Genomic DNA, 23,171 nt, shown 5'->3' on the forward strand with positions numbered 1-23,171 from the left:
AGTATATTTGTCCAATGAATACCCGTTTATCATCTGCATTTCTTCTTGGTGTAGCAATTTTAATGGCCAGTAGTGTACCATTCTGAAGCCTATGTATAGTGTCGCCACCTATCGGAAGTTCATGAAACTGTAGGGGCTGGAGCAGGAATATTCCACGATGTCCAACAACGAATTTTTTCAACCGAAACTGGGCGAGAAAAAGTGTTAGGATTTCTTACAGATCGCCTGTCGTAGGTATTGGGTGCTGGTGGGTACGATGCGTGCGCGCACTTTGCTTTGTTTTCTTCCTTGTCGGCAATTCCCTTCGTCATACTACTCTACGACATTAACATAAAAATTTACATATTAAATATATATACACTATGTGATCAAAAGTATCCGGACACCCCCAAAAACATACGTTTTTCATATTAAGTGCAGTGTGCTGCCACCTACTGCCAGGTACTCCATATCAGCGACCTCAGTAGTCATTAGACATCGTGCGAGAGCAGAATGAGCCGCTCTGCGGAACTCACAACCTCGTCTGTTGACTGACAGAGACCCCCGACAGCTGAAGAGGGTCGTAATGTGTAGTAGGCAGACATCTATCCAGACCATGACACAGTGATTCCAAACTGCACCACGATCCACTGCAAGTACAATGACAGTTAGGCGGGAGATGATAAAATTAAAAATTTGATGGTCGAGCGGCTGCTCATAAGCCACACATCACGCCGTTAAATGGCAAAGGACGCCTCGTTTGGTGTAAGGAGCGTAAACAATGGATGATTGAACGGCGGAGAAATGTTGTGTGGAGTGACGAATTACGGTACACAATGTGGCGATCCGATGGCAGGGTGTGGGTATGGCGATTCCCCAGTGAACGTTATATGATAGCGTGTGGAGTGCCAACAGTAAAATTCGGAGGCGTTGGTGTTATGGTCTGTCCGCGTTTTTCATGGAGGGGGCCTGCAGCCCTCGTTGTCTTGCGTGGCACAATCACAGCACAGGCCTACATTGATGTTTTAAGCACCTTAATGCTTCCCACTGTTGAAGTGCAATTCGGGGATGGCGATTGCATCTTTCAACACGATCGAGCACCTGTTCATAATACAAGGCCTGTGGCGGAGTGGTTACACGACAATGACATCCCTGTAATGGACTGGTCTGCACACAGTTTTGATCTGAATCCTATAGAACACCTTTGGTGTGTTTTGGAACGCCGACTTCATGCCAGGCCTCTCCGATCGATATCGATACCTCACCTCAGTGCAGCGCTCCGTGAAGAATGGGCTGCCATTCCCCAAGAAACCTTCCAGCACGTGATTGAACTATGCCTGCGAGAGTGGAAGCTGTCATCAAGACTAAGGGTGTGCCATCACCATATTGAATTCCAGCATTTCCGATGGAGGGCGCTACGAACTTGTAAGACATTTTCAGCCAGGTGTCCGGATATATATATATATATATATATATATATATATATATATATATATATATATATATATATATAGGATGGTCCATTGATAGTGACCGGGCCAAATATCTCACGAAATAAGTATCAAACGAAAAAACTACAAAGAACGAAACTTGTCTAACTTGAAGACGGGAAGCAGATGGCGCTACGGTTGGCCCGCCATATGGCGCTGCCATAGGTCAAACGTCAACGGATATCAACTGCGTTTTTTTAAACAGGAACCCTCATTTTTTTATTACATATTCGTCTAGTACGTAAGGAAATACGAATGTTTTAGCTAGACCATTTTTTTCGCTTTGTGATAGATGGCGCTGTAATAGTCACAAACATATGGCTCACAATTTTAGACGAACGGTTGCTAACAGGTATATATATACTAAGGGTGACAACTTCACGTAATCAATAGCAACAAAATTAACACACACAATAATTGTATTATTATTCATCCAGAAATTCTTCTCGGGAGTAGAAGGAGTCATCATGCAGATATGTCTGCAAGTTGTGACTGAAGTTCATTTTATTATCTTCTAAATTCTTTGCAGCACTGTGTGGCTGCATATCTTGTTCTAACATGTGCCATACTAAGCCTGAGGATAATTGAGTCATTTCTGCTGCTAGTGTTATGTTGTGAACGCTGCTGTTATCTATGGGTTGTGACTGTTTGTCGCCAACAAATGCACGCTAGGAGCACAGAATTGTATGGAAGTGAATCGTACAGCCGTCCAGTGTGGCCGAGTGGTTCTAGGCGTTTCAGTTTGGAACCGCGCGACCGCTACGGTCGCGGGTTCGAATCCTGCCTCGGACATGGATGTGTGTGACGTCCTTAGGTTAGTTAGGTTTAAGTAGTTCTAAGTTCTAGGGGACTGATGACCTCAGATGTTAAGTCCCATTGTGCTCAGAGCCATTTGAACCATTTGAATCGTACACTGATAAGCCAAAACATTATGACCACTGCCCATCACGACTTTAGATGCCGCCTGGTGGCGTTGCGGGCATGTGACCTGGTGGCAAAAGCATGTAAGAGGAGCAGACACGGTCGGGGGATCACCCTAGCGAAGATATGGGTTGCAAATGGGGAAATCCATTGATATAAGCGAGTGTGACACGGGGCAGATTATTATTACGCGTAGCCTGTGAACGAGTATCTCGAATAGCGCGAAGCTGGTCGAATGTTCACGTTCTACTGTCATGAGCATTTATGGAAAGACGTAGGAGAACAATGAAACTGACACTAGGAGCTAAGTGATTGGACGACCACGACTGTTAACAGAGAGTGGTTTTCGGAAGATTGTCTATTGTGAAGTAGGATAGATGGTGATCTGCAGCATCTCTGCCGAAAGAGCACAATTCTGCCGCACGCAGACGTGTTTCGGAGCACACCATTCATCATACATTGTTGAACATGAAGCTCTGCAGCAGATGGTTCAAATGGCTCTGAGCACTATGGGACTTAACATCTATGGTCATCAGTCCCCTAGAACTTAGAACTACTTAAACCTAACTAACCTAAGGACAGCACACAACACCCAGCCATCACGAGGCAGAGAAAATCCCTGACCCCGCCGGGAATCGAACCCGGGAACCCGGGCGTGGGAAGCGAGAACGCTACCGCACGACCACGAGATGCGGGCTCTGCAGCAGACAACCCCTACGTGTTCACATATTGACCCAAAGACGTCGTCAATAAAGATTGCAGTGGTCACAGGACAATAAAGATTCGACCGTCGATCAACGGGAACGTGCCAGCTGTCTGTGTGACTCACATTTTTGCTACACAAACGCCATCATCGAAGTGAAAGGCGGCTCGAAACGTGCGGCGCGCCACGGACGCGGGCTGGTGGGAGCGGTAGTTTGTTATGGGAGACACTCTCCTGCGCGTGCATTGGACTTGTTAATGTGCTAGCGCACAATCCGAAGCAGCGGTAGACGAGTGAAAGTTACTCGCCATGACTCGATAGTTCGTTCGTTTAAGAGCATTAAAATGTTTGTCCACTTTTTACTCAAAACTAAATGTACTGTCCACTGTTGTGAAAAGGCTGGACTGAAATTACTATCGCCAACAGTGTGTCTCAATGCACATATTTACCCAAAGACAGAACTAACTGGCGTTCATTGCGCAGGAAATTAAATCAAAATTGATAAAAACCACTACCAGAATCGAACTGTGCACTGCCCAAACAAACTGAAACACTGAAATTACGTAGCAACACTGGAACACACACTATTCACTGGCCCATTAAAGATCTGAATTACAAAGAAAATGCTTAGGATTTGCGCAATGGAAACGTGAGATTAGAAACGAAAGACCCAACAAAATATGAAAAGACTCACCTGAAGAATTACAGCATAATCAGCAGCAACAGCACTACATGAAGAAATTGCGCCATCTAAAATAAGACTAAACTACTGGGAGAAAGATTGGGATGATTTTCTCATAATAGAAAAAAACTTCTTACTTGAAATGAAAATACTAATCTGTTCCTTATAACGGCAATGCTGTATTGTAAATTCTTATTTTACACGAACATGAAGCTTACAGAAAAACAAAACCTTTACTTTCTTTACAAAAGTCTTACATGACAGTGCTGTTACGATTATGCAAATTGAAAAGAATTAAATTGAAATGACTTAAACTGAGATGGGGAGGTGGACTGCTGTTGCAAGAACATTTTCAGTGCGTGCCAGAAAAATAATTACCTTAAAATATATCTGTAAACCAAATACGTTTTCTGTGTTCCATAAAAGCTATAAATCCATCCAGCAGATTAATAATTCCTAACAATTTTCTTCAGCAAAATCCTCTTCCAGTATGCGCTATGCTGAAAGTACTGCTAGCTTACTCCACGTCCCAGCACTCGACTACTCTCTGCTCTACAACTCAGCCAAAGATACACCCGTTCAGAGATACTACTGTCATGCCATAAGCTGACTATTCCACAGATGACACACGCGACTGATTTGCTCCCATAACATGAAATTACCACTTATCTTGTAACTATCCACAAATAGATGTACAGCCCACCTATAAATGTCCACCTTTCACTATCTCCGACCCCATTTTTTGTATGTTTATGTTGTCTTACTGTATGAAAACTACAAAAGTTTGACAACATACATAAATGTACAACATTTTACTAAAAATATAAATTGAAAACATGTACATAAATAAATTTAACTTTTTCGTTAAAAGTCTGTGAACAACTTCCATAGTACTCAAATTATCCCTCAAAAGTTGTTCACACTGTATTCCTTAACTTCAGGATATCCACATTATTAAAAGCTAAACTCAAAACCTTTTTCTCAATTGTGCGCTTCTCATATGATGACCCCATATAAAATCATATTTTTTAATCAAACGTTATATCTCACATCATCACTTCAAATCATTTCTTTAACTTTCATTTTCTCAATCGTGATTAACCATTATCTTAACATAGAACCCTGTTAACTTACTGCTAACTCATGAGTATCTACCTTATATTTAGTACCTAAAGTATGGAGATCTCCCTAAAATTAGGTAGCACATCACACTCATTCACACAACATAGAAAAAAGGAAAGCATCTAATTACAAGCAAAAGAAGAGGAAAGTAGACTACATGACATAATATCTTAAAGAAATTTCAACACTAATGCAACTGCACACAAAGAAACACTGGAAAAACAAAATCGTAGGAAAGTGAGTTGTCATAGCACATGCAACACTGTATCATACCCTAGCAAAGTTGGTTTAACCAATATACAATATGTAGCCTACCAACATAAATCAGTCTGCCTGTAAAGCGAAGTAAGATGACATTGAAATGTAAAACAAGAGTAAATATTCTAGACTTCGAGACTATCTAGACTTCCTGGGGTATCTGTTGAGAGACCAGACAAACGTCTGGTTCCTGAAGAGGGGCAGCAGCCTTTTCAGTAGTTGCAGGGGCAACAGTCTGGATGATTGACTGATATGGCCTTGTAACAATAACCAAAACGGCCTTGCTGTGCTGGTACTGTGAACGGCTGAAAGCAAGGGGAAACTACGGCCGTAATTTTTCCCGAGGGCATGCAGCTTTACTGTATGGATAAATGATGATGGCGTCCTCTTGGGTAAAATATTCCGGAGGTAAAATAGTCCCCCATTCGGGGGACTGCTCAGGAGGACGTCGTTATCAGGAGAAAGAAAACTGGCGTTCTACGGATCGGAGCGTGGAATGTCAGATCCCTCAATCGGGCAGGTAGATTAGAAAATTTAGAAAGGGAAATGGATAGGTTAAAGTTAGATATAGTGGGAATTAGCGAAGTTCGGTGGCAGGAGGAACAAGACTTTTGGTCAGGTGAATACAGGGTTATAAATACAAAATCAAATAGGAGTAATGCAGGAGTAGGTTTAATAATGAATAAAAAAATAGGAGTTCGGTAATCTACTACAAACAACATAGTGTACACATTATTGTGGCCAAGATAGACACGAAGCCCACGCCTACAACAGTAGTACAAGTTTATATGCCAACTACCTATGCAGTTGACGAAGAAATTGATGAAATGATTGATGAGATAAAAGAAATTATTCAGGTAGTGAAGGGAGACGAAAATTTAATAGTCATGGGTGATTGGAATTCGAGAGTAGGAAAAGGGAGAGAAGGAAACATAGTAGGTGAATATGGATTGGGGCTAAGAAATGAAAGAGGAAGCCGCTTGGTAGAATTTTGAGCAGAGCATAACTTAATCATAGCTTACACTTGGTTCAAGAATCATAAAGAAGGCTGTATACATGGAAGAACCCTGGAGATACTAGAAGATATCAGATAGATTATATAATGGTAAGACAGAGATTTAGGAACCAGATTTTAAATTGTAAGACATTTCCAGGGGCAGATGTGGACTCTGACCACAATCTATTGGTTATGAACTGTAGATTAAAACTGAAGAAACTGTAAAAAGTTGGGAATTTAAGGAGATGGGGTCTGGATAAACTGAAAGAACCGGAGGTTGTAGAGAGTTTCAGGAAGAGCATAAAGGAACAATTGACAAAAATGGGGGAAAGAAATACAGTAGAAGAAGACTGGATAGCTTTGAGGGATGAAGTAGTGAAGGCAGCAGAGGATCAGGTAGGTAAAAAGACGAGGGCTAGTAGAAATCCTTGGGTGACAGAAGAAATACTGAATTTATTTGATGAAAGGAGAAAATATAAAAATGCAGTAAATGAAGCAGGCAAAAAGAAATACAAACGTCTCAAAAATGAGATTAACAGGAAGTGCAAAATGGCTAAGCAGGGATGGCTAGACGGCAAATGTAAGGATGTAGAGGCTTACCTCACTAGGGGTAAGATAGATACTGCCTACAGGATAATTAGAGAGACCTTTGGAGATAACAGAACCACTTGTATGAATATCGAGGGCTCAGATGGAAACACAGTTCTAAGCAAAGAAGGGAAAGCAGAAAGGTGGAAGTAGTATATAGAGGGACTCTACAAGGGCGATGTTCTTGAGGACAATATTATGGAAATGGAAGAGGATGTAGATGAAGATGAAATGGGAGAAATAATACTGCGTGAAGAATGTGATAGAGCACTGAAAGACCTAAGTCGAAACAAGGCCCCGGGAGTAGACAACATTCCATTAGAACTACTGACAGCCTTGGGAGAGCCAGTCCTGACAAAACTCTACCATCTGGTGAGCAAAATGTATGAGACAGGCGAAATACTCTCAGACTTCAAGAAGAATGTAATAATTCCAATCCCAAAGAAAGCAGGTGTTGACAGATGTGAAAATTACCAAACTGTCAGTTTAATAAGTCACAGCTGCAAAATACTAACGCGATTTCTGTACAAATGAATGGAAAAACTGATAGAAGCCGACCTCGGGGAAGATCAGTTTGGATTCCGTAGAAATATGGGAACACGTGAGGCAATATTGACCCTACGACTTACCTTAGAGGCTAGATTAAGAAAAGGCAAACTTACGTTTCTAGCATTTGTAGACTTGGAGAAAGATTTTGACAATGTTGACTGGAATAATCTCTTTCAAATTCTGAAGGTGGCAGGGGTAAAATACAGGGAGCGAAAGGCTATTTACAATTTGTACAGAAAGCAGATGGCAGTTATAAGAGTCGAGGGGTACGAAAGGGAAGCAGTGGTTGGGAAGAGAGTGAGACAGGGTTGTAGCCTCTCCCCGATTATATTCAATCTGTATATTGAGCAAGCAGTGAAGGAAACAAAAGAAAAATTCGGAGTAGGTTTTAAAATCCATGGAGAAGAAATAAAAACTTTAAGGTTCGCCGATGACATTGTAATTCTGTCAGAGGCAGCCAAGGATTTGGAAGAGCAGTTGAATGGAATGGACAGTGTCTTGAAGGGAGGATATAAGATGAACATCAACAAAAGCAAAACGAGGATGATATAATGTAGTCGAATTAAGTCGGGCGATGCTGAGAGAATTAGATTCGGAAATGAGACACTTAAAGTAGAAAATGAGTTTTGCTATTTGGGGAAAATAGAGAGGATATAAAATGTACACTGGCAATGGCAAGGAAAGCGTTTCTGAGGAAGAGAAATTTGTTAACATCGAGTAGAGATTTAAATGTCAGGAAGTCGTTTCTGAAAGTATTTGTATGGAGTGTAGCCATGTATGGAAGTGAAACATGGACCATAAATAGTTTGGACAAGAAGAGAATAGAAGCCTTTGAAATGTGGTGCTACAGAAGAATGCTGAAGATTAGATGGGTAGATCACATAACTAATGAGGTGGTATTGAATAGAATTGGGGAGAAGAGGTGTTTGTGGCACAACTTGACAAGAAGAAGGGATTGGTTGGTAGGACATGTTCTGAGGCATCAAGGGATCACCAATTTAGTATTGGAGGGCAGCGTGGAGGGTAAAAATCGTAGAGGGACACCAAGCGGATTCAGAAGGATGTAGGCTGCAGTACGTATTGGGAGATGAAGAAGCTTGCACAGGATAGAATATCATGGAGAGCTGCATCAAACCAGTCTCAGGACTGAAGACCACAACAAAAACAACATAGTACATTAAAAATGTTTGCTGAAAAAGACTATTAGTAATTATTAGAATTTTGGTGTTTTTCTTTGTGGCAGATTTTCTCTCTTATTTCTTATAGTTTTTGGGTAAGTCTCTCCCAATGATCTCTCAATAACATTTCTCATCATAAACTTTCAAGAGGTCTGGTGCACATAAAAAGTCAAAGATTAGTTTGTAAACTGTTTTTCAGTTACAAAAGTATTTGAACAAATGTGTAAGTAATACTTCTGTCATGAACACAAAACATCATTCACAAGAAATGTGGTACTGATGGTCAGTAGAAAACAAGTAAGTGGCAAACTGTATTGTATCTAACATTTTACTAATTCATACTTCAAATCTTTCAGGTTTTCATATATCGTGTGTAAATCATTATTTTCATATCATTCAAGCATAGCTAGCATTTCATATGACACCAAAACTTACACTTCTTAGGTTCCAACCTAATAAATGTACCATTTTGCCAACAACATGTGTTAATAGGAAACAGAGTTTCTAACCGATTCCTATCATCATTACGTCAAATATCGTCAACACATATCATCATCCTACTCATCATAAACTTCAACATACATCATTGACAAAATATAGCACTAATAATTTCAATGCACAAAAACCCTCAAATCTCATAAAAATTCATTGCTTTTCCAGGACAACGCTTATTATCTGCTTGGTCTTCACAAATTGGCAGATAAGAAAAACTACATCATCAGCTGCTTACTAAAAAATTCACTCCAAACCAAGAAACTTGAATAATGCTTACTGCTGTAACCTTACATTCTTCATGGAATCGTATACAACACTCTCAGTATGATTGTTTATCATGTACCAACTGAGTAAAAAGCAAAATTTCGTTGCATACCTAATGAGTTACATAAAATTCCATACATATCAATATCTACAGTATCAGGTATTGCTAATATATTATTCATTTAACACATTGCTTTATGGGTGATACATGGTGCACTCCTTTGGATTTCCATATACACAGTGTTTCAACTACGTTTTAATTCTCATGCTCTATTCTTTTAATTTCGTATGGTCTCTTGTAGAGAAGGAAGAATTTCTGACTAAGATACTTACTTTTACTTGATATTGGATGAGATTTGTCCAAAACTTTTTCTCTTACGTGCAATTTCCTAACTTGTGCCTTCATATTATGAGATTTCCTGCGTTTTTCAACTGTATTTGCAACATTTGTTAAGACTAGTTTGATATCTTTGTGCCATAAATTTATGGCTTGAGCAAACTGTACAAGTTCTTTGATTTTGTATGGCAGCTGTTGACAAAGAAGTTAAGACGTGAGTAAGCTCATTTAAGATATCTTGAACTAAAGCGATATATCTGTCGTAGTTTCTGTGTCGGCGGTGGCAATAGAGCCTGCACAACTTATTAATCTCTTTCACTGTACTTTGATGGGTTTGAATGTGGAGAATATTATGAAATAAATATTGGCTGGATCTTGTATCTCTTCAATGTATGTAACCGAACACTAACTAAGGACCATTATCTGATCTGACCTTGTCAACATGTCCTACATGGTGTAAAAAAGCTTTGGACACTGTTTTGGCTGTAGCATAACGCAAAGGGGTGAGTGATAAATTTAGTTGTCAATTCCACTATGACGAAAACATAAGAAAAATCATTTCTAGATCTAACTAGTGGTCCTAGTAAATCTATGGCTGAAAATTGTTTTAGCTTGGAAGGTTTGATTCCAAACAGCGAGGCACAATGTGAAATGGTGGTTAGTTTGGTTTTTGACAGAGTTTACGCTTCAAAAGTACTTTGCATAGTCTTTTCTCTACGTTGTTAAAATAGCACGTGGTGCGTAATTTGTGGAAACACTTCCGTGGTCGAAAATGCCTGTAGCTTAAGTGCGTGTTCTGTATCAACTTACTGACAAATTCCTCTGGAATATATACCACCCAAAGTGTACCATACAGAGTGCTACGCGTAAAGAGCATATCGTTTCTGACCAAATAAAACTGTCTGATAGCTGTATTTCTCCTGTCTTTCCGTTTTTCGTTAAATCATTCCAAAAGGTATCTTTATTTTGTTCTTATGTTATGGCGAGTAATGAGTTTGAGATAAAGTTCTCGAAAGATCCTTTTTTTAGATAAAGTAAGTTAAAATTCGTCCTGTAAAACACCTGCGTTGTTATCAGCTAAACCACTTGGGGTACAAAGTAAAGCATCAGCAATGATGTCTTTACCTGGAATGTAATAGATAGTGAAATTATATTCCTGCAAGGTCAGTGCCCAACAACGTAATCTTTCTTGGTTTAACTTGGAGGTCATTAAAAACCGTAAGTCTTTGTGTTTGAATAAACTTACGTATGCTTATCAACTAAATAGTACCTAAATTTCGCAAATGCCCAGAGAATGGCTATGGCTTCTAATTCTGTGACTGAGTAATTTATTTCCGATTTACTTAATGATCTACTGGCGAACGCAATACTCTTTTGGACAATGATTCCATTCTCAGTGCATCCTTGGAAAACACAAGATCTGAGTGGTATTTAGGAAGAATCTGAAGATAAGCAGAAATCTTTTGATAGATCAGGATGAGCTAAAACAGGTGGAGTCAACAGTGCCTCTTTCGGTGTATCGAACTCTAATTGTGCTTGATCATTCCTGCACCAACTTGTGTTTTTGCCTGTCAAAGAACGTAATGCTAGTGTAGTCAAAATTTTCAGTTTGAAAAATCTACAGTAAAAATTTACTACTCGTAAAAAGCTTTTGACTTATGGTTTAGTAGTAGGTGATGAGATTGCTCTGATAGCTTCTAGTTTTTTAGCATCAAGTGCAATACCGTCTGGTGAAATTATAGGGTCTAAAAATTTTACAGTCATCTTACCAAGATAAGATTTTCCTAAGTTTACTGTCAAACCTGAATCTTCAAATATGTCAAAAAAATTTTCTAAGATTTTGTTATGTGTTGCCAAAGTTAGTTCTGCTGTCAAAATATTATAAACGTTGTTGGTGATGCGTCTTTTTAGATGGTCTGGAAGAATAGTGTTCAGTCCACGAATAAATTCTGCAGATGAAATGTTTAAACCAAAATGCATTTTATAGAACTGGTAACACATCCGAAAGCATAAAAATTTCTTGTAATTCCTGCAGTCAGTATGTAACCCTTTTCGCCAAAAACTGGAGCGCAAAGCTACAGATGACAATACGTGATGCCATAGAAATATTGCAACAATTCGTCAAGTCTTAATGGTCTGCCTATTTCCAGGAGAATCATAGTGTTTATCTGATGCGAGTCCAAGACCAACCTAAGTGAACCATCTCTTTTTTCAACCACGTCCAATGGACTGTTGTAGGAACTGACAGCTGGCTCAATAACGCCGTTTTCTAACATCGAATGGATTCCAACCTTCACCTTTTTTCGCTAATGAACCGCTATTACGTAAGGTCTTACACAGAATTTGCTGTGCTCTCCAACCCGAAACGGTACTGAAACCCCTTGATGGTGCCGGGGCTATGTGTAAACACTAGTGCATGGTATTTAGCTAAATTCTTTCCTATCATGTTCATCACAATTCTCTGCTTCTTCGATCTTTTAGTGGATTAGTGTATTTAAATTGATTACCTGATCGTAACTGTCACGGTTTGTACAATGATAAGGTGTATTACTGTCAACGCAATAAGGTGAGCATTGAAAAGAATCATTACACAGGAAACATAGGGGGTTGATTTCTTCTTCTTGTGAACTTAATCAATTTTCAAATTTTAAAACGACGTGTTGATCCAAAATTGCTACGTTATTTCCTGATAATTAAGGTTCATTACTGCTTTGTATTGATTAAAGACACTGACGCCTAAAATTATTTGGGTGGAGAACAACGGCACAACGAGTAAGTTCATAGAAAAGCTGTCCCTGACAAATCAACTCCAGAAAGGTCTCATGTTTAAGATCAACAGGTTTTCCCGAAATGGCACCTTGTATTTTAATTTTCTAAAGAGGTAGTGTCGGGCAAAGTATTGTTTTTTTACTTTTATTGTATGCTGTTTCGCTTATAACTGATATTGCGGTACCTAAGTCCTAAATGGGGTTAAATTACTATTAGCAGTGAAAATGTTGATTACAGGGTGTACAATTTGTTTTGTTTCAACTTCGTTTTCCTGCAGCAGACGGTTCCTTATATCTTCGAACTCCCTAAAGTTAATAATTACTGCAGCAGAGTCATCTATTGGCTGTCTTGTCCCTTCAGCTGGCGGGATCTGAAATCAGTGTTTATTCTTTTCACCCAATCGCTCACTGTCATTATGTGTCAGTGATCTAACTTCGATTATCTCTATCTGCTGTTGTTGTGACGATCTATCAGAGTTCTGCCATACAGACGTAATTTGCTGACTGTTATTCTTATATTTGTTGATGCCTGAATTTCCATGATTATGCCAGGTGTTTTATGACCCGACTGATTCCATTCCTGATTACATGAATGTCCATGATTACTATTGTGATTGAAACTTCCTGGCAGATTAAAACTGTGTGCCCGACCGAGACTCGAACTCGGGACCTTTGCCTTTCACGGGCAAGTGCTCTACCGTCTGAGCTACCGAAGCACGACTCACGCCCGGTACTCACAGCTTCACTTCTGCCAGTATCCCGTCTCCTACCTTCCAAACTTTACAGAAGCTCTCCTGCGAACCTTGCAGAACTCCGCTGCAGAGTGAAAATCTCATTCTGGGAACTATTGTGATTGATATTATTATATTTATGACTGTTTCCAAAACGATATTTAGTACCGGAATTAGAATTCGAATCGTGGCTTCTAACACTGCGCCTGTCTTTGTAGTTATTTTGGTACCAGACTTACGTGTCGTAAGGGTGGTGTCTGTGATTGTTTTTACCATGAAATTAATTATATTGTCTACCGAGTATGAGAAATCGTTATTATCAAACATGTGAGCAGCTGATTTTCTTGTTAGAGCATGATCAATATCTAATTCCAATTCTTGCGAAAGATTCAAAAATTCTTTTAAATCGTCCTTACACGTGCTTGCCAAGATTATTTGACGTAAGTGCGGAGGTAATTTCGTGAAGCAAATTCTAATTAACTTAGGTGGACTGAGCAAATAATACAGGTATTTGTTCCGCCGTATCGTGTCTCCGAAATACTATACTGGGCTTGAGAATTCCGATTGTTCGTTGTTGTTCAGCATGATTATACTGTCTTTGATTCTATCCTGCTTTGATGTAGACCAGTATGCAGTTAAAAATGCCTGGTAAAATTCTTCTTCTGATTAACAGTGTCATATAATCTATCGCATTCTGATTGCTGGTTCATTTTCTAGGTATCCACGCATGAATTCTAGCTTGCGTTCAAAGGGACAATTTTGTGGTAACGGATAGATAAATTGATCGAGCCACGTCCTAGGCTGTATTTCGTGACTGAAATTTCAGAAAACTTTTAACTTTCGTACACTGAGGAAGTGTTGATAATCAAATATATCTTTCTGCCTTGGCGGACTGTTTGCGCGGTTTCTGTCCGCTGTCATGTCTTGGCATGTTAAACAGTTCACGTTGGCAAGTCACTATTGTCGTCTAGTTTTTCATAGTGTGGACTTTTGTTACTTGATATAAACTCTTGTCTACGATTATTATTGTTCAATTTTTCTTCAATACGCAAAAGTTGTGACTATATGGTTGTAATGTCATTCTTTTGTTGTTTATTCATTTCTGTCTGATTGTCCAAGAAATGTTGCCAACATTACTATTCACCTGTGTCCGCTAAGTGCACAGGCACTGTTTTATCGGAATCTCGATCGTTGTTGGCAGACAAAGTTGCCGTTTTTGTGCACAGTTCATCTATTTGTTGGAAGATGTTACTTTTTTTTTCTTTCTCTACTTCGGATCGTAAATGTAAGGTTTCCAACTTCCCAGTAATTTCTTTGGCTTTCTCTTGTAATAATGCGGTCTGCTCTTTTACCTCGGGAACTATTTCGTTTTGGACGACCTCGCTAATTTTCGCCGTTATTTCTGCGTGGTCAAACGGTTTTTTGTGTAGTTTTAATTTGCTCAGTGTCGGTTTCTAAAACTTGTAATCGGTTAGTAATACCGTCAAACATGGGTTTGGAAATCTTTCTTTATTTCTTCAATGAGTTCGCCTGATAAGCTTTGCATCTTTTCTTGTTTCTGTTTAAACTGCTCGTTGGTTTGCTCTTGCGGCTGTTTAAGCTGATCAAGTAGCGTTTGAAACATCAATGTTACGTTTTGTCCTGAATCCATATTTTTCGGCATAGCGACAGAATCCGATCTACCAGAAACAAATGATGCAAAATCTAAATCTGTTTTATTCAACTGCATATCAGTATCTGAGTTATTCACTGTTTACGGTCCTGTTTGCATGTTGCAAAATGGCGCCTAGCGATTCTTGTTCGGTTTGACAACTATCGCTCATCTCGGAATTTTGTTCTGGTTCAGATGTAGGCACATTTCCCTGTACTTGCTTAAGTAGATTGCGTTCCTTGTAGGTTACTGTATTGGTGCTAAACGCTAACTGTTCATTATTAAATGAGTTGAATGACATGGTTTTGCTATGTTGAGTCAGGTTCTGTTGTTGTACGTTACTGCGCTGAACGCGTATGGTGTTCATTGTTGTAACAGAGTGAGACTGATAACCGTTACCAAAAATGCTAAAATTGTAATATGGTTTACTGCTAGAATACATTTCAAAAAATATAGTAACTGAAAATATGACGTAATCGTTGCCTAACAGTTAAATCCAGTAATATAATTTTTACACATAATTAAACTTCGTCACACGCGCTGAACGTAATGAATATTAGTCACACGCCGAGTACTTGAAAACAGAAAATTTCACACGGAACAATTACACAAAAAATAGCGTCAGGAAAGAAACGTGATATTATTAATACACAAAAAACGCTGTGCCGTATGTCGTAGCAAAAGAAAAAAAGAAATTATCTGACGGCTTTTCAAAAGTGCTAGCAGACAATCCGAAGCAGCGGTAGACAAGTGAAAGTTACTCGTTATGATTCGATCGTTCGTTCGTTCCAGAGCATTAAAATGTTTGCCTGCTGTTTACTCAAAACTGACTGTAGGGCCTACTGTCCTCTGTTATAAAGAGGTTAAAGTGAAATTACAATTGCGAGCAGCGTGTCTCAGTGCACACATTAATATAAAGGCAAAACTAACTGGCATTCATTGTACAGGGAATTAAATCAAAACTCTTACTCAAAAACCATCACCAAAATCAGACTGTGCACTGCCCAGAAAATTGAAATTACGTAGCAACACTATGGAACACACGTTGCTCTCTGGTCCATTAAAAATTTGAATTAAAAAAAATAAATTGCTTAGAATTTGCGCAATGGAAACGTGAAATGAGATACGAAAGACCCAACAACATATGAAAGAATCTCACCTAAAAAATTACAGCATAATCAGTAACAACAGCACAGCATAAAGAATTCGAGACGGCTAAAATACAACTAAATTACTGGGTGAAAGATACTCAACAACTAAACAAAAAATTCCTTGTGAAATGAAATTACTAATCCGTTCATTACGATGACATAAAACTTAAAGAAAACCAAAAACTGTACTTCCCTTGCAAAAGTCTTACAAGGGAATGCTTTTACGATTATGCAAATTGCAACGAATTAAACTGAAATGAGGTAAACTGAGGTGAGGAGGTGGATATTCTGTTGCAAGAATCGCTAACATTATCAGTATGCGCCAGCAAAAATTGTCTTAAAAACGTATCCATTCCCTCTGTTCCATAAATGCTGCCTCTGTAAGTCCTTTCAGCAGATTAATAATGCCTAACAATTTTCTTCAGCAAAATCCTCCTCCAATATGCACTACCATAAAAGTTCTGCCGGCTTACTCCATGTCCACCACTTGACCGCTCTACAACTCAGCCAAAGATACACAAGTTCAGAGATACTACTGCCACTGCGGTAAGTCGACTATTCCAGAGATGTCACACTTGACTGCTTCGCTCTCGTAACATGAAATTTCCACTTCTTCTGAAACTATCCGCAAAAATTGGTTCAGTCCACTTATATATGTCCACCTTTCAGTGGGAGTAATTTAAGACAGAGCTGACAGCTGTGAGAAGCATCTGCATCCCTTCATGCATGATGTCTTCCCCGACGGCGATGTCATCTTTCAGCGGTATAAGTATCTCTGTCTCGGAGCCAGAATCGTGCTACAGTGGTTTGTGGAGCGTTATAGTGAGCTGACGCTGATGTCTTGGCGACCAAATTCACCTGATATAAATTCTATGAATTCCATTTGGGTCGCTATCCGGCGCCATCACAACGTACGCAAATCAGCGGTATATTAATCATGCAAATTACATGACCTGTCGGTAGTCATCTAATGCCAGATACCTCCACGAAACTACCAACGAACTGTTTAATATCTGATACGCACAATCAATGACGTATTTCGTTCCAAAGATGGACAAACAAGCTATTAAGCAAGTGGTCATAATGTTTGGCTCATCAGTGCAGACCGTGAAAAAAACTGGAACAGAACAGAATCGAAGCTTTTGAGATGTCATGCTGCTGAAGAACGTTGAAAATTAGGGAGACTGATAAGAAATTACGAACTTCTCCGCGGTATCGGTGAGGAGAGGATCATGTGGAAAGTACTGGTGGAAAGAGAGGCCAGAATGATAGGAAATGTGTTAAGGAAACAAGGACTAACTTGTGTAGTACGTGAGGGAACTGAAGAGGTTAAAAACTGTACGGGAAGGCAGAAATTGGAATCTATCCAATAAATAATGAGGGCGTTGGGTGCAATTGCTGCTCTGAGATGGAGTGCGAAGAGTGATGACCGCCAAAATTCATTATTAGCTTCAATCTAAATTCAGTGGCACTGTTGCCTTATAGAAGCTTGACATGCTGGCTAGGTGCTATTTTCTCCTATGGCGTTGTCGTCTTTGGACTTACATGCTGGCTAGGTGCTATTTTTCCTATGGCGTTGTCGTCTTTGGACTTTTTTCACGACCTGATGAAAATGAAACAAGTGGGGACAGATCAAGTAACGCTACTATCAGTCATTTCGAGTACATTAGATTGCTCCACGTCAAAATGAAGTGATGTGCACTTGTGTTGAACCCTCTGTTCGACACATATACAGAGACCGCTAGCTACGTGACAAGTACACTCAGTTTTCTGACTCTTTAACTAAGAGTGCTTCGACAAAAGTATTGTACTCCGCTCCATTTACAAACGAACACTACAAAACGGCCATCACAACACCTGGCGTAGTGTTTTCTACTACTGTTCTCATGTTCTACTTCAAGGGGAAGGGTTGTTGGAGATACGGCCCGTCATGGAGCTCCGTCCCGTAGCAGCCAAATAACAAGCGATCTGATAGTGTGGTGAAGGAGATCCCTACTGACAATAAATGATAGGGTATTGCTAGTCCAGTTAAATGTATTTCTGGGGCAATCATCAGTCGTTTGACATCCACTGCTGCATGAATGTTTCCCATCACGCATCTCACCGCAGCTCACTGAACCGTCCGTTTGTCGATGATTTCCACATTAGAAGTCCATTGTAAGTGAAAAATGGTATTGCTACTGACTGTAAACTTTCAGTTTCACATTCAATTTTGTTTAACAAAGACGGTTCAGGCCAGTTTACTCTTGTATTTATTCCTTTTTCTGCCAGTCTAGTGGTCAGCACGTGTTATTACTGAAATCTGTTATCGTTCAGCAACCAGCAAGTGTTATTACTGAAAACTATTATCAACTTATTTAGAAAAAAAGTTGCTAAGAGAGTTCAGTAATGGAAAACGCGCTGACTGTCTTAGAAACACATCCCCTCCCCCCCCCCCCCCCCATTTCGCTGTAACTGTTTTTATTATATCCCGAAAGAAATTTAGTATTTGAAATAATTTTCAAGCGCAGAACAACATTCCTCAGGATACGCCAAACACGTTACGGAAAAACTTCCTGGCAGATTAAATCTGTGTGCCCGACCGAGACTCGAACTCGGGACCTTTGCCTTTCGCCGGCAAGTGCTCTACCAACTGAGCTACCGAAGCACGACTCACGCCCGGTACTCACAGCTTTACTTCTGCCAGTACCTCGTCTCCTACCTTCCAAACTTTACAGAAGCTCTTCTGCGAACCACTTCGCCATGTCTCCGCAGTATCCTTTCTTTCAGGAGTGCTAGTTCTGCAAGGTTCGCAGAAGAGCTTCTGTAAAGTTTGGAAGGTAGGAGACGAGGTACTGGCAGAAGTAAAGCTGTGAGTACCGGGCGTGAGTTGTGCTTCGGTAGCTCAGTTGGTAGAGCACTTGCCCGCAAAAGGCAAAGGTCCCGAGTTCGAGTCTCGGTCGGGCACACAGATTTAATCTGCCAGGAAGTTTCATATCAGCGCACACTCCGCTGCAGAGTGAAAATCTCATTCCACGTTACGGAAAAGTCTTCCTATATATGTCGCCGACAAACAGCCCGTTTGACATCTTTCGCTGATCTCCTGTACTCTTGCGAACAACACAAAATTCAGTGGGATGAAAGGCAAGTTCGGACTCTACATCATGAAGGCTGTCTTTATGGATGTATACAGGGTGAGTTAACTAAAAATTGCTCCGCAAATACCGACGAAATGAAAAATGCTATTGACGCGCGGCTTTCACACAATGGATTGATAGTCAGGGGCTAGTACTGTTAACCAATACACAGATTGTAATAACGCTTGGAAACTGTGTTTTTTGTGCAAACATACACTTTTTTAAATGGAGAAATGCCTGTTGATATTAACAAACTAAAAGTCGGGTAAAATAGAATGTCGTGGTGATTCTGGCAGGATTCTAGTGCGAGTCGTATACGACATATGGTATTTTGAGAAGTTCCTACATCGACACTTGTACAACTGGTAGAACAAACCAAAGGACAAAACAAGTTCTTGCTCTAGTTCTGTGTATTCTGACCGACAACGAAACAACTGACCATCACAGGCTGTGTTCGAAATGACCATGAGCAGCGGATGTATACGCTTTCAATCTGGTACGTGAATGACTGCTGCACACGCGCCAGCATTCTAGCGGAGATGTCCGAAAAAGCTGCTGTCATATGTCGTTGTGTATCATAGGGTGTAGAGGGTGTGTCCGTGTTGACAGTGTCTTTCAGCTTTCCCCACGGAAAATGTCTACAGGCGTCAAATCCGGGGGAACGAGTCGGCCAAGGTACAGGTCCTCTGCGTCCAATCCAACAATTGGAAACAATTTATGAAGACATGCTGTAGTACGTAGTGGACAGCCATCATGTTGGTACCACATATTCCTCCCAGTCTGCAGAGGAACGACTTCTAGCATGTACGTAGAAATGATCTGTCAGGCTGCTGCGATGCTTGTGCGCGTTCAGGATTACGTCTATGAAAAACAGGCTTATGAGATGATGGTTCTCTATCGCACACCACACGTTTGCACTCCATGGACACTGATGTTCCACTGGACGAAGCCAGCGTGGATTGTCAACAGACCAACAGTGCATGTTTCGGGGGTTTACCTGGCCATGATTGCTACACGATACATCTGGAGTATCCTGTCTTAATGCCCACGTGCAGAAGTTAACACGATTTTCATAAACGTTTCCATGCAACTCCTGATGGACTGAGACGTGACAGGGATAGACCATACGTCGATGGAGAACCTGTAGCACACTCGCCTGACTCAAGCCACTTCCTCGTGCGACTGCGCGGGAACTAACGTCCGTATCAACTGCAACAGCAGCAATAACATTAATTTCCCCCTCTTCTGCCATCACATGTTTTCTTCCCTTACGTTGTCTAGATTTCACGCTAGCACTTTCACGTAACTGGTTGAAGAGGTTATAAATAATTGCCGAGATGGTTCACGTCTGTTGGGATATCTTACCGCATACGCCGTACAAGAATGAACTGCATTCTTCCTGTACTCTCCATACACCCACTAGTATGTCGGGTTTTTCTGCGTTGGTACATCCCACCGCCCACTCATGACCTACTGCTTGCACTGCCACACACTAACTGACTAGCAAGACGCAGTGTACTCAAGAAACATTCAGGCACACAGTAAGTAAACGTTACACCATCGTATCTAGTAACTACGCAGGTTCAGTGGCACAAACAAGTAAGGACGTGGAAGCTTCTTAAAATACGATATTTCTTAAACGACTCGCTCTAGAATCCTGCAATAAACACCACTGACATTCAAATTTACTCAACTTTTAGTTTGTTAATGTCAATACACATTGTTCCATTTAAAAAAAACTGTTTGTACCAAAAACTCTTCCTAGGTGCTATTACAATTTGTTTATTGACTAACAATACGAATCCCTGAAGACCGATCCATTCTGAGACAACAGCAAGTCAATAGCACTTTCCATTTCCGCAATTTCTGCAGTGTAAATTTTAGGTGATTCGCTCTGAAGATGAATTTTCTTATCAGTTGAATACCAGTGTAACAACTATCATTTGAGCGAAGAATCATCGCTTTATGGTTTTTGCGTTTAGAGACTGTGTTATTAATTGAATCAGTGATTTGGAAAAGGGGGTCATGTCCACTTTTTTTCAAATTACGTCACCGGACATGACTGATCTTTACGTCTGTACGCATTATTTAGTATAACAGGGAGTGATGTCCCATCAACAGAAGGGTATAGAGTTAGACAAGCGGCCGTCTCCATACGAACAAACATTTAGTGGACCTGTTCGAATAAAAAAGAAGAAACTAGACGATGCAAAGTAAACTCTACATTACATACCTGACGAGCAGAAACCATTTTATAACAGTATCTGCCAATGGCCAAAGAAGGATCGTCAGGATAAAGATGAAAGCAAAGCCGCTATTTTCCACTGTACTGTATTTTGCTTGTGGTTGTGTACCGGGTACGTTAAGAGTAAATATGTGTGCTCATAACACCCTGTTTTAATTGCTATAATGAATGTGAATAATATAAACTTGCATAACCGCTGCAAACAGGAAGCTAGTTGGCACATCAACATCACTGGGTTTGAAGAGTGGTCATCTCAAGTATATTCAAATTCTCTTAGTTACCACAGTCGCCGGCCGCGGTGGCCGTGCGGTTCTGGCGCTGCAGTCCGGAGGCTGCTACGGTCGCAGGTTCGAATCCTGCCTCGGGCATGTGTGTGTGTGATGTCCTTAGGTTAGTTAGGTTTAAGTAGTTCTAAGTTCTATGGGACTTATGACCTAAGATGTTGAGTACCATAGTGCTCAGAGCCATTTGAACTTACCACAGTCGACGGGTAATGTACGTTGTGTATAATATCTGGGGCCAATTGCTACATGGCAACTGCACAGCAACATGCTTAAACCCGTAGTGTAGTTTTTTGTGTCTCCTGAAAAATTTACTTTCTGTGTCATTACCGGTTCAGTTGTATTAAAGTGTCTCGTTTGTCTTGAACACCTCAAGTAACATTTTGTCCAGAGGCAAAATAAAAAAAGATCAAGCAAATGTTGTTTGTCTACCAGGACATTGAGCATTAAGATTGTCTTTCTGGTAGCATTGTTCATCACGATGTCATGAAAGGAATACGCCTTTTTTAAATAGGGCCCTACATTTTTATTCAGTAATGCACTTCGTCTTCTCAAGACCTGTACAAACGCGTATCACAGTGTACCATTCATGTGAACATGCACTGGCGGGCGGTGCAGGTACGTGCGGTGACGTAATTGGCTGCAGCAGACAACAAACGAACTGGAAAACAAGGAAAACGCACACCGGTCTCATTCAGTCAACTGTGTTCGGTTGAAGATTTTTGTGAGTACAATGTACACCGATGAAGAGAAAGTACACAGCGTATCGTTTAAACGTCTTATTGTACTGTGTTACATGTGTCCGTATTTGTAAATATGTATACATTTTTGTAGTTGTTGGGGTCGGAAAAACATCGTGACTGATACGGACCGGAACGAAATCTCGACTGACGAGTGCCGCTTTGCCTATATCAAATGACGCCCGTCATCGAGTGCCAAATCAAGCATTTCATCCTGAACGTGTGCAAGGCCAGGTTCAAGGCGAGGTCGGTTCTGTGATGTTTTGGTGGTGATTTTCTTACCATGAATTGAGCCCGCTCACTTAGGTGGCCACTAACGTGAACCAGCATGTGTATTTAAACATTCTGAATGATCAGGTGTTGCCTTTCGGTCAACATCCGCATGATGAGTACGCTACCGATATCCCTATTCTTTCAACGCGACGACAGTACAGTTCACCGGCTGGAAGAATATGTGACTGGTTTCTTGAACGCTCTCCCACACTATTACGTCTAGACCTGAAAAATCACCTTACTTGAATCCCATAGAAACTCTGTGGGAAATGTTGAAAAAGCGCGTAAAACACCGACATCGGCATCCTCGCAATTTGGTGGAATTTTGCGATCAGAGCCTCACAACTTAGTGGACTCACTTACTAACCGAATCCTGGCAGTTATCAAGTCCAGGGACGGAATTACAAGGCATTAAATCATGGCTATAATGATTTCTTTAAGGGTGACTAATTTTATCTCCGGTGAATTTATATCCCTTCTACAATAATTGACACTCTGTAGATTACGTACGTTTATTCGATGAAAAACGTTTTATGACGCACTATGTGCAGTTAGTGCATAAACTTTATTTATAGTTGTTCTTCTTTGATACAGATGGTCCGTGGACGATCAGAATGTACCAGTACCTATATTCGTAACTAAAAAAAATTAA

At 40.4% G+C, this 23,171-nt stretch overlaps 1 protein-coding gene and 1 non-coding gene across 2 annotated transcripts in view; both read left to right on the forward strand.

Moving 5' to 3' along the window:
- Nucleotides 1-23,171, forward strand: part of LOC124805597 (myrosinase 1-like) — a 303,345-nt gene that overhangs the window by 94,978 nt on the left and 185,196 nt on the right. The window lies entirely within an intron of this gene.
- On the forward strand, nucleotides 18,737-18,811 carry Trnal-caa. The gene has a single exon. It is a non-coding gene; the product is annotated as a tRNA-Leu (tRNA).

This window comes from Schistocerca piceifrons, chromosome 7 (genome assembly GCF_021461385.2).
Source record: "Schistocerca piceifrons isolate TAMUIC-IGC-003096 chromosome 7, iqSchPice1.1, whole genome shotgun sequence".
NCBI classification, from domain to species: Eukaryota; Metazoa; Arthropoda; class Insecta; order Orthoptera; family Acrididae; genus Schistocerca; species Schistocerca piceifrons.